Here is a 9,120-nt window from a genome sequence, read left to right as displayed (position 1 = left end):
TTATCACATGATCAAGGTCCGACCAATCAGAGCAGCCCCTTCCCCTGACTACAGGATGGGTTCAGAGTTGCACACGTGACCCAGGTTGGTCCAGATGAAGTCAGTCCCAGGACTTTGGCATCAGGGTCTGGCTGGAGGGGCCGAGATGGGGAGGCCATCCCTGACGCTCTAGAAAATGTCAGGCTTGATAGAGAAACTGATGCAGAGGCAAGGCGAGCTGAGAGTTGGGGCAAGAATTCTGACAAAGTTCTCAGAGTACGGGGATTGAGCTGAGCTCTATTAAACTAATATAAATTCTTTTTTTTTGTGGATTTGTTTGTCACTTTTAACCCAACACATCTTAGCCGGTAGTCCTTTTACCTGGGCTGGCTTCCCATTCGAACTCCCTATATGCTCCAGACTTGCATCACTCTCAGGAAACCCCAGAGGAAGGAGGGCCTCTCTTCCGCTCTCCATCCAGCTGACATCCCCAGTGTGTTTCCATTGGACCAACTTGAGCAGATGTCGGTGTCGGACCTGTCACTGTGGCTGGAAGTGGAACACACAGGGTGGACAGTCTGGAAAACTGTCAACCGCAGACACCAGGAGTGTGTGCGCTGGATCACACAGAGAGAGTGCTGGTCAAGGAGATGGGGCGGTGGGAAAGCATGAGGTAGTCTGGAAGCTACCAACCATGGGCCTCTGGGCGAGGCCTGGCAGCATGTGGACCTCCTGCAGGAGGAGGGTAGGTCGGTGGGCAGGATTGGGTGGACAGAGGGGAGAGCCACGGCCCTCCTTTTCTAAGCACACTGTGGTCGCACACAGAGTCTGGTCCCTGTATGACCCTCCACACTGGGGAGGAAGGTCACTCTACTGGCAGGGAAGAGGTGAGATGGGCCTAGAGAGAGCTGTCCTGTGGAGACAGGAAGCCTGGTCCCTGGTCTCCAGCCCTGAGCTGATGAATGCATCATCTTTTCTCATCTGCATAATGAGAGACGTCAGCCCCTCTCTGGACCCCAGATCCCCTTCTGGCAAACGGGGAGATGGGGAACCTGGCTGGTCCAGAAAGTGTCTCTCGGCATCCAGGCCAGCCTGGTGGGTTCTACCCTCTGGAATCTATCAGCAGTTTCAAGTCCGTGGAAGCCTCAGGAAGCCGCTTGCCTTCCTGTTGGAAGCATATCATTAGCTGTGCTAGCCTGACTATGGGGCCTGTGTTTGGGTGCCTGCCGCCCCCCGAAGAAGGGAGGTCTCAGCAAGGAACTGCTAATGTGATGACCTGGTGGCTTTATTAGCATATCTCACAAACAAGCTGTGCACTTAGCACAACAGACAGTGGAAGAGTAAATATCAGCAGTAGGTGCGGGAGGGGAGGGGAGGAAGCACTCCAGCTGAGCTCCAGGGAAGCTTCTGGAAAGAGTGAGGAGTAAACAGTAACAAGCCTCCGCCCCTCCCACGATGTGACTGCCTGGGACACGGAGCCTTATGGGAGATGTGACTGCCTGGGACACAGAGCCCCTACCCCACGGTCTGCTTGTTCCCTCTCTGAATTTCCAGATGTGAGTCTCCAGGTGCTCCCGGAAGAGCCCACTAGGACGTCTGTGGGCACCTCAGACATAGCAGGTCCCCAACTGAGCCCCCATATTCCCCACCTGGAACCTGCTCCTCCTGCAGGTGTCCCGGTCAGCAAGCGCTCAAGATGATGGGTGAGAAGGCCGCTAGCCAGGACGTGCAGGACGAGGAGAGAGCTGAGATGGTGCCCAGAGGAAAACATGATCGACAACACTTAACTAAAGCCACCTGCCTGCAGGGGAGGGAGGAGTGAAAGCACTGAGGATTTTTAGGGCAGTGAAACTACTCTGTATGACACTATAATGATGGGTACATGTCATTACGCATCTGTCCAAACCCATAGAACGTACCCCACAGCCACGAGTGAGCTCCTACTGTAAACTATAGTCCCTGGGCGATTGTGATGTGTCAACGCGGGCTCGTCAGTTGTAATAAATGTGCCACTTATGGGGAACTCTCTGCACCTTCCACTCAACTTCCCTATGAAGCTAAAACTTCTCCAAAGTTTATCAAATTCAGTGATAGTCCATAAGGTGAGGAAATGGGCCACTGCAAGAGATAAAAGAAACTTTAATTCTATCTTCAATTTCATTGCCTTTATTAGCAAGAAGAACCAAAGACATGAGTACGATGAAGTGTTAGCGATTGTCCATTCTGGGTATTTTGATACATGTGCATTTATTCATATTCTTTGTACTTGTCTATTTATTAGACGCTTCTCGAATACAAGCATGACAAAACAAATGGACGACCCACCTGTTGCGGGGGGCCCAGGGAACAAAGACCATGGGTGCGAGGCTAGGGCCCAGGCTAAGGGTCTGGTTGTGGGGTGCAGTAGGGGCCGGAAGCAGGAATGCTTTCATCAGGAAGGTCTGGGAGGTGTCCTGAGCTGCCCTCGAGGGGAAGAACTGGTGGGTGGCCAGCGGGGGACACAGGGCTGCTCACTGACAGTCCTGTCATTCAGTTCATCTTCCTGAGGGGCAGACTTTGCACAGGTGACAGACTCTTGGGAAAGGCTTGGAGCCCATTAGGTCTCTAACCCCATGAATTACTGCCCATGGGTCCATCCGGGTGAGGGATGGCTGTCGAAGCTGCTGGAATAACTGGCCCTATCCCCAAGACGATGCCCACTGCTTCTCCAGAAAAGCAAGGAAGAGGGGTGCAATTTTGGGCTCTCTGGGAGCCTTGTGTGCCATGACACTGCTCTCCCGGATGCCCCCCGCAGGAGGCCGTGCAGTGAGGCTTCTCCTTACTTTGCTCCTCGTCACCCAGCTGCTGGTGCCCTGCACTGGGGTCATCCCTTGCAGCCTTCATCCCTGCCTCTGTCTCGCTGGGTCGCCCTAGGATACCCATGCCCCAGGCCCCTCACCTCCATTCTCCAGTCTGCAAATTGGGTTGAAGTCTGCAAAGCAGGAAAATCCCCACAATGCCTTGAGAGGTGGCTCCCGCCCCACACTCTCCAAGAGTACAGGGTAAGAAGTAACTACCCTGATTTCCACTGGGGTAGTTAGACACTCACCACTCATTTATAATAGCAACAACAACAATAATAATATTGACAATTTTTGGTATTTTCTTACTATTATGTACCAGGTGCAACCAAATTATTATTTAATCTTCTCTATTATAGCCATAGGGGGCAGATGCTGCTTATTAGCATTTTCAACTTAAAAATGAAGTAACAGACACAGACGTAGAATCACTTTTCCCAAGTCCCAGAGTTAGGGACGAGCCCGGGACTGACACGGTTCTACTTTGGCCTTCTGCACCAGGCTGTTCCACCTCAGATGTGTCCTCAATGCCCTGGGGGCGGGGGTCAGGCCTGTGGATAGATTTCATGGATACGGTGACAGTCCTCACTCTCCAGGAGGTCACAGTCTTTACCATCTGGGCTTTTAGCGCTCCACGGATTGGCACATACCACCCATCCTGAGATGACCTGTTGACACAGTTGTCTCCCCAGGACCGGGGCCCCTCAAGGAAGAGAAGCCAGTGTAATACCCCAGTGCCTAGTCCAGCACCTGGCAAGATCACTACTGTCTCATCTCTCCTGGGATTTGTTCTGGAGTCACCGTTCTGTCGTGCTTGGTTCAGTATGATTACTCCGCATTCGAGACCCACTGCCTTGCTCACAGGGCTCTGCAACCTGGCTCTTCCTGAGCATGTCTTCTTCTCCTTCTTGTCTTTGCGCCACCAGGAAAAGAAAACTAGGGATTTTCTTCTAGGGTTTTTTTTTTGTGTGTGTGTGTGGGGGGTTCCCCGTGATTTGCTGAAGAGCCACTCCTCTTTCCTTGGTCGCACTTTTCAAGTGGGTAAGTTCTGGGGCCCGTGGGTCTCTGGGCAGAGTGCACGGTTGACTTAGAAGGGAGGCTCTCTCTTCAAGGACCATCCTTCTGGATGCAGAGTCTTTTCTTCGGACTCTCTGTGTGGAGCTGTGCTTCCTGCTGGGCTGCGGATGCTGACCTGAACTTTGCTGTTGGCCCCGCAGCCAGCAGCACTCACGCTCTCAAAGGGAAACGGTAGCATTATGTCTTCTGGGTATTGGAGGAAACAGCTGGAAAAGAACTGGCTTCCCCTGGAGTTGAACCCTACTGTCCTTGCCCATGAACAGCACATGGTACGGATGCTTGTTTGCTGTGATTTATATAATGGTTAGCAGAGATTTAGGTAGGTAGTGGGGGGTGGTGTCTGGATTCTTGTTTGTGACGTTGAGGGTATGTGCTCACTTATGTTGTGACGTCAGTGATTCTTTGAATTCATGAAGGGAGTGATTACCTGGCTCACGTCTATGTATGCACATTATACACTTTATCTAATTTTTCTGTCTACCAGGTAAGGCTCATGTCTCCGCTAAGCTGATAAATGTATGATACGTACCTGGCTTTCCCCCTCTATGTCTAAATCTTTGAATTTGATAAGATCTTAAAAATATAATTTTATACACTTTAGAACTCTTGTACCCTTTTATGTTCTTAGGACCATACAACATGTACATCCTGTCTTTTAGGTAACAATAATGAAGTTATATGCTGTTGGATTTTGAGTCGTTTACATGGCTTTGTCTGACTTGACACCAGAGTTCATTAGGTCATTCTATTATTATTCCTCCTGGGGCTAAAAACTGCTTTTTAAGTGATGTACTTATATTTACCGTTTCTATTCTTTGTTGATACATTTAATGAGTCAATATCTACATGTGATTAAATAATAAGGTAACAGAAATACACAGAGTTTTTCACTTTCTTTTAGAATGTTCTATGTTAACTCCTTTTCGCTTTGCATATAAATATTTTTCTAAGCACATTGTTTCTCAGACTCCTTTGAGAATGTGATAAATTACTGACCCTCTCTCCAAAAACATATACATATCACGCCTAACTATTTTGTCCTGGTTCTTCATCACTGATCGATCACTACTGGGTTATGCTAACTTTCTTGCTCTGTACTTCACATTTGTTGTATTGCTGTCTTCTGATATTTAGAGTTTCTCATCAATCTGCTCATCCTGTCGACCAACTTTTCTCTCTTTCACTGTAGTTAGATACTCTGACACAGCTTTGAGCACAGTGTGATGGGCACACGGAGTATTGAACAACTAACTCCACTCTGGGATCAGAGAAAATTGTAAAGAGAGATGGTGATGACCTTGGCTGCTACAGCCTGAGAGACAACCCAAAGCCTCCCAGGCAGAGTGGGGGGAGGAAAAGACTCCCAGTTAGATGGAACAGCATGCGGAACAGTATGGAAACTTCAACAACACTTCGGCGAGAAGGGGCAGGGAGGAAGGGTCCAGAGTGTGGCTGAAGCAGTAGATAAGAAAGCAGGTGTCAGCAAGATCGCACATCAGGAAGCCTCTGCTTCAGCATGTAATCTTGCACACAAATTTCCAGACAATTTTGCCCTGGAATTGGTCTACCGGAGTCAGGTCCTGCTTCTACCACTTACAACCTGGGTCACTCATTGCCCACCCTGTGCCTCAGTTTCCTTATCTATAAGTCGTAAGGATGACTACTGGATTGGGCTCTGTGGAGGGTGGGTTGAGTGAGATCCTGGGCTCTTAATTGAGGTAGTGGCAGAAGTGGCCAGCATGTGGTCATTGCTCAATAAATGGTAGCTCTTTTACTGTCATCGTTATTATTAAAAATTAATGAGAGATGGGAGGACTCCAGTCTTGTTTGCCTTGGGGTTGCTGGGCTTCATCCTCCAAGAAGGATGTCCGTTCTTGAGTCAAGGAGGCGATGGAAGCAGGCAGGATGTATGAGAGATTCCGGGCCCTGCTGGGGTAGATGCAGCCAGTGAACAGTGGAGGAGAATTCATTGTCTCTCCCCAGGAGGCCAGGGCCAGGCAGGTCTTGGCAGCATCTAGCTGGTGGCATTTTACCAGCCTTGGAGATTGTGCATGTCTGGGAAAGAAAATGCCACAGGGAATGCTGTGCAGGGAGGCGATAAAACCTCTCAACGTGAGGCGCCTCCTATAATCCCTGTGCACATGCTGTGATCATGCAAGATCCATACTCCACTCCCACATACACAGATGGCACACACAGCCCAGGCCCACACCAGCCCTTGGGTGTCCTGCTACAGCACACACCTGCACACCCAGTGCACACGTACTTTGCTAGAGGATCCCAGCCCTTGGGACTGTCCCCAGACTCTGGGATTTAGAGCCAAGCAGCCTGGCTTCAGAATCAGTGATTCCACCCCCATGTGTGAGGTTGCGTGTATACTGTGGGGCATTGTGCACACAACTGTTTCAGGAAGTACGTGCATGTGTGTGTGTGAGACGGTACGAAATGCTGTGTTTTGGGGGTTGTGCATGGCCCCATGCATGTGTGCATTTTGGATGATGTATGTGTGGGCAGGCACATGTGTGCTGTAGATAGGTTTTGCACACACATGTAAACGTGCTCACACATGTGTACCCATGTGTGTCCCTGTGGGTGTGTGCTTATGTAGACATGCACACCCTTTTGGGGACAAGGTGTGGATTTGCACCCAGACGTGATGGAAAGGGATTGCAGGGCTCCCTACAGTTCTAAGGGAAGCAGATGTCCTCCTGGCAGCCTCCACCCTCTTCCTCCCACACTCCTCCCTCCTCCCCCCATACCCCCCTTCCCTGCAGGGAAGGAAGTCCCTGCAGGTCCCCACAGTCAGGAAGGAGGAAAGCCACCTGATGGATGAGTCTGCATTAGGTGTTGCTCATTTGTGTTTTCCAAGCTGGGGGATGAGGCACTGGTGGGGGCATCAGCCGCCCCTGGGAACATTCGGGATGGACAGAAGGGCTTCCTGGGGTTGCTCCTACTTCACAGGTTGCTTTTCGGGGTGCACAGATGAGGCTTGCCCTCTGGAGACAATGCTGCCATCCCGGAGAGAGGCCTCACCCATGAGCCAGGGCCTCCTGCAAACTTTGCGGGTGTTTCACATGGAAAACATCGGTGACCCCGCTCCCTCAGGAGCTGCGTGTGAGGCCCTGCACTGAAAACCCTTCTCTGGCCACTTCGAGCTCCACGGCCTCGGCTGACGCACGTCCCACCTCTGACTCGCTCTCCTGCTCTGGGGTGAGGAACCACGGAGCACCCACGATTTCTAAGTCGTGTCCACCCCTGTCCACCCCTGATTTCCCACTGGGGACACGGCCTCCTGGTGTGGACCGAGCAGTGTGACCCCAACTCCCAACACCAGGAGGGACTCGTGACCCAGGTGCGGACCAGCGGGCGGTCCATCCTCTCGGATGCTCTGATTGGCTACGGGAAGGACATGTGACCCGAAACGGGCCAATGAGAGGCTGCCCTGGGGCTTTTCCTGGATCAGGTGGGGAGAGACTCTGTCGTCTGGGGCTGCATCTTGGTCACCCCACGGAGACCACCTGCTTGAGAGTGAAGCCAACCCAGGGGAGAGCAGAGCCCAGAGAGGGAGAGGGACCCAATCATGACTAAGCTGTCGGAGGCCCTGGATGTGGCTGGGTGGGCACCCCAAACACCTGACTTTTAATTACCCGAGCTAATACATTTGCTGTTGCATTTGCTCTTTTGAATTTAATTTCTGTCACTTGCAATTGGGAGACTCCCAGCTATTAGAGCCGAGTTTGCCTCTGGGACCCCTCAGTGGTGGCACCAGCCGACCGTGGCAGGGGGGCTGCTCCAGGAAGGCTGTGTCCTCAGTGTCTGGAGACCCGGCAGGCTTGGGGGCTTCTCCAGGTGGGGCGGGGCTGTGCTGTGTCCCCTCGTCCACCCCCAGGACGGCCCCCTCAGCAACCAGGGGAGCCTCAGGACCCGGCTCACGGTCCCTCTTTCCCTGGATGACACAGGTCCCGCCCGGCTGGCTCAGCCAAGCCCTGGCAGGTGCTCTAGAGGAGGAGAGCCAGCAGCGGCTTCCAGAATGTGGTGAGATCTGAGGGGCATAGGGGAGGAGACAGGTAGGCAGGGTCCGCATTACACTTAAACAAATAGATTGCCTCCTTCTGATTCAGTATCTAGTCAGCTCATCCCCCAGAGGCGGCATTCACCATCTCACTTACTCATGATGCACACTGTTTTCGCTCCGCTTCCAGATTACTTCCAGGATCCAGCCACTTCGCATCAGCGTCTTTGCCACCATCTGAATCCAAGGCACCGCCCTCTTTCTCCTAGTCTGCTGCTTCCATCGGCTCCTGCGACAGACTCCTCTCTGTACAGCAATCTGGGCAATCCTGTTAGAACCCAGGTCGGATCCTGTCCCTCATCTGTTCAGAACTCTCTGGCGGGTTTTTATCTCACATAGAGTGGCAACTAAATTCCTTACAATGGCCTACGAGGCCCTGCAGGATCTGTCCAGCTATATTGGGCTCAGGCCAACTTGTCTTTGGCCCCAGAGCCTTGTCATCCTTTTTTTTTTCTTTTCTTTTCTTTTTTTTTTTCTTTTCTTTTCTTCTTTTCTTAATTCTCTTCCTTGAGATATCACCTGACTCCCCTCTTCCAATTTTTATTCAAACATCACCTTGTCATTGAGGCCCTCCCCAGCCACCCCATCTGATACAGCACACCCTGTCCTCCTATCCCACTGTATTTTTTTCCATAGCATGATTGTCATGATTATTATGTAATTAATCATTAATTCATTTGTTATCTGGCTCCCTCTCTGGGATGTGAGCTTCAGGAAGAATGTCCTCCTTTCTTCACTGCAGTGTCTTTAGTACCTACCATATTGCCTGGTACTAGTGGGCACTTTTTAAGAATATGTTGAGTGAATGAATGAATTCTCCCTCTGGGCACAGTGCCTTGATTGTCCTTTGGGAAACCTCCATCCTCCACTCTCAGTTCACATTTTTGGGGAAGGGGGTGGACCCCACACCCAACTCCATGCCAGGCACACCATCCAGGCCCGTAATCGACATACCCAGAACCGCTGGGTACACCAAACATGTTGTATCTGAACAAGGGGCTGAAATTTTGTTCACCAAGCCTGTGTCCTGGTGTGAGGCTGCTTTTCCCAAGAGGAAGGGGCACCTTTTGTAACTGGCACCAAGACACTCCAGAGGCAGCCCTGGCCATGAGCAAATAAATCCCCTATTCCGACCCTAGTGTTGGGTCAGAG

General features: G+C 51.3%; 1 long non-coding RNA gene across 2 annotated transcripts; it reads left to right on the top strand.

The window, feature by feature from the left end:
- The first annotated feature begins 4,311 nt into the window (after positions 1-4,311).
- LOC118352272 (uncharacterized) lies at positions 4,312-8,670 on the top strand. Of its 2 annotated transcripts, none has more exons than XR_004809151.2 (3): positions 4,312-4,380; positions 6,858-7,106; positions 8,099-8,670. It is a non-coding gene; the product is annotated as an uncharacterized LOC118352272 (long non-coding RNA). The 2 variants fall into 2 exon arrangements; XR_004809150.2 differs by lacking the exon at positions 8,099-8,670 and adding an exon at positions 7,856-8,085.
- Positions 8,671-9,120: the final 450 nt, after the last annotated feature.

The sequence above is a fragment of the Canis lupus genome, chromosome 24 (genome assembly GCF_003254725.2).
Source record: "Canis lupus dingo isolate Sandy chromosome 24, ASM325472v2, whole genome shotgun sequence".
NCBI lineage: Eukaryota > Metazoa > Chordata > Mammalia > Carnivora > Canidae > Canis > Canis lupus.
Note: the sequence above shows the minus strand (reverse complement) of the source record. Positions and strands in the feature narration are given on the sequence as shown.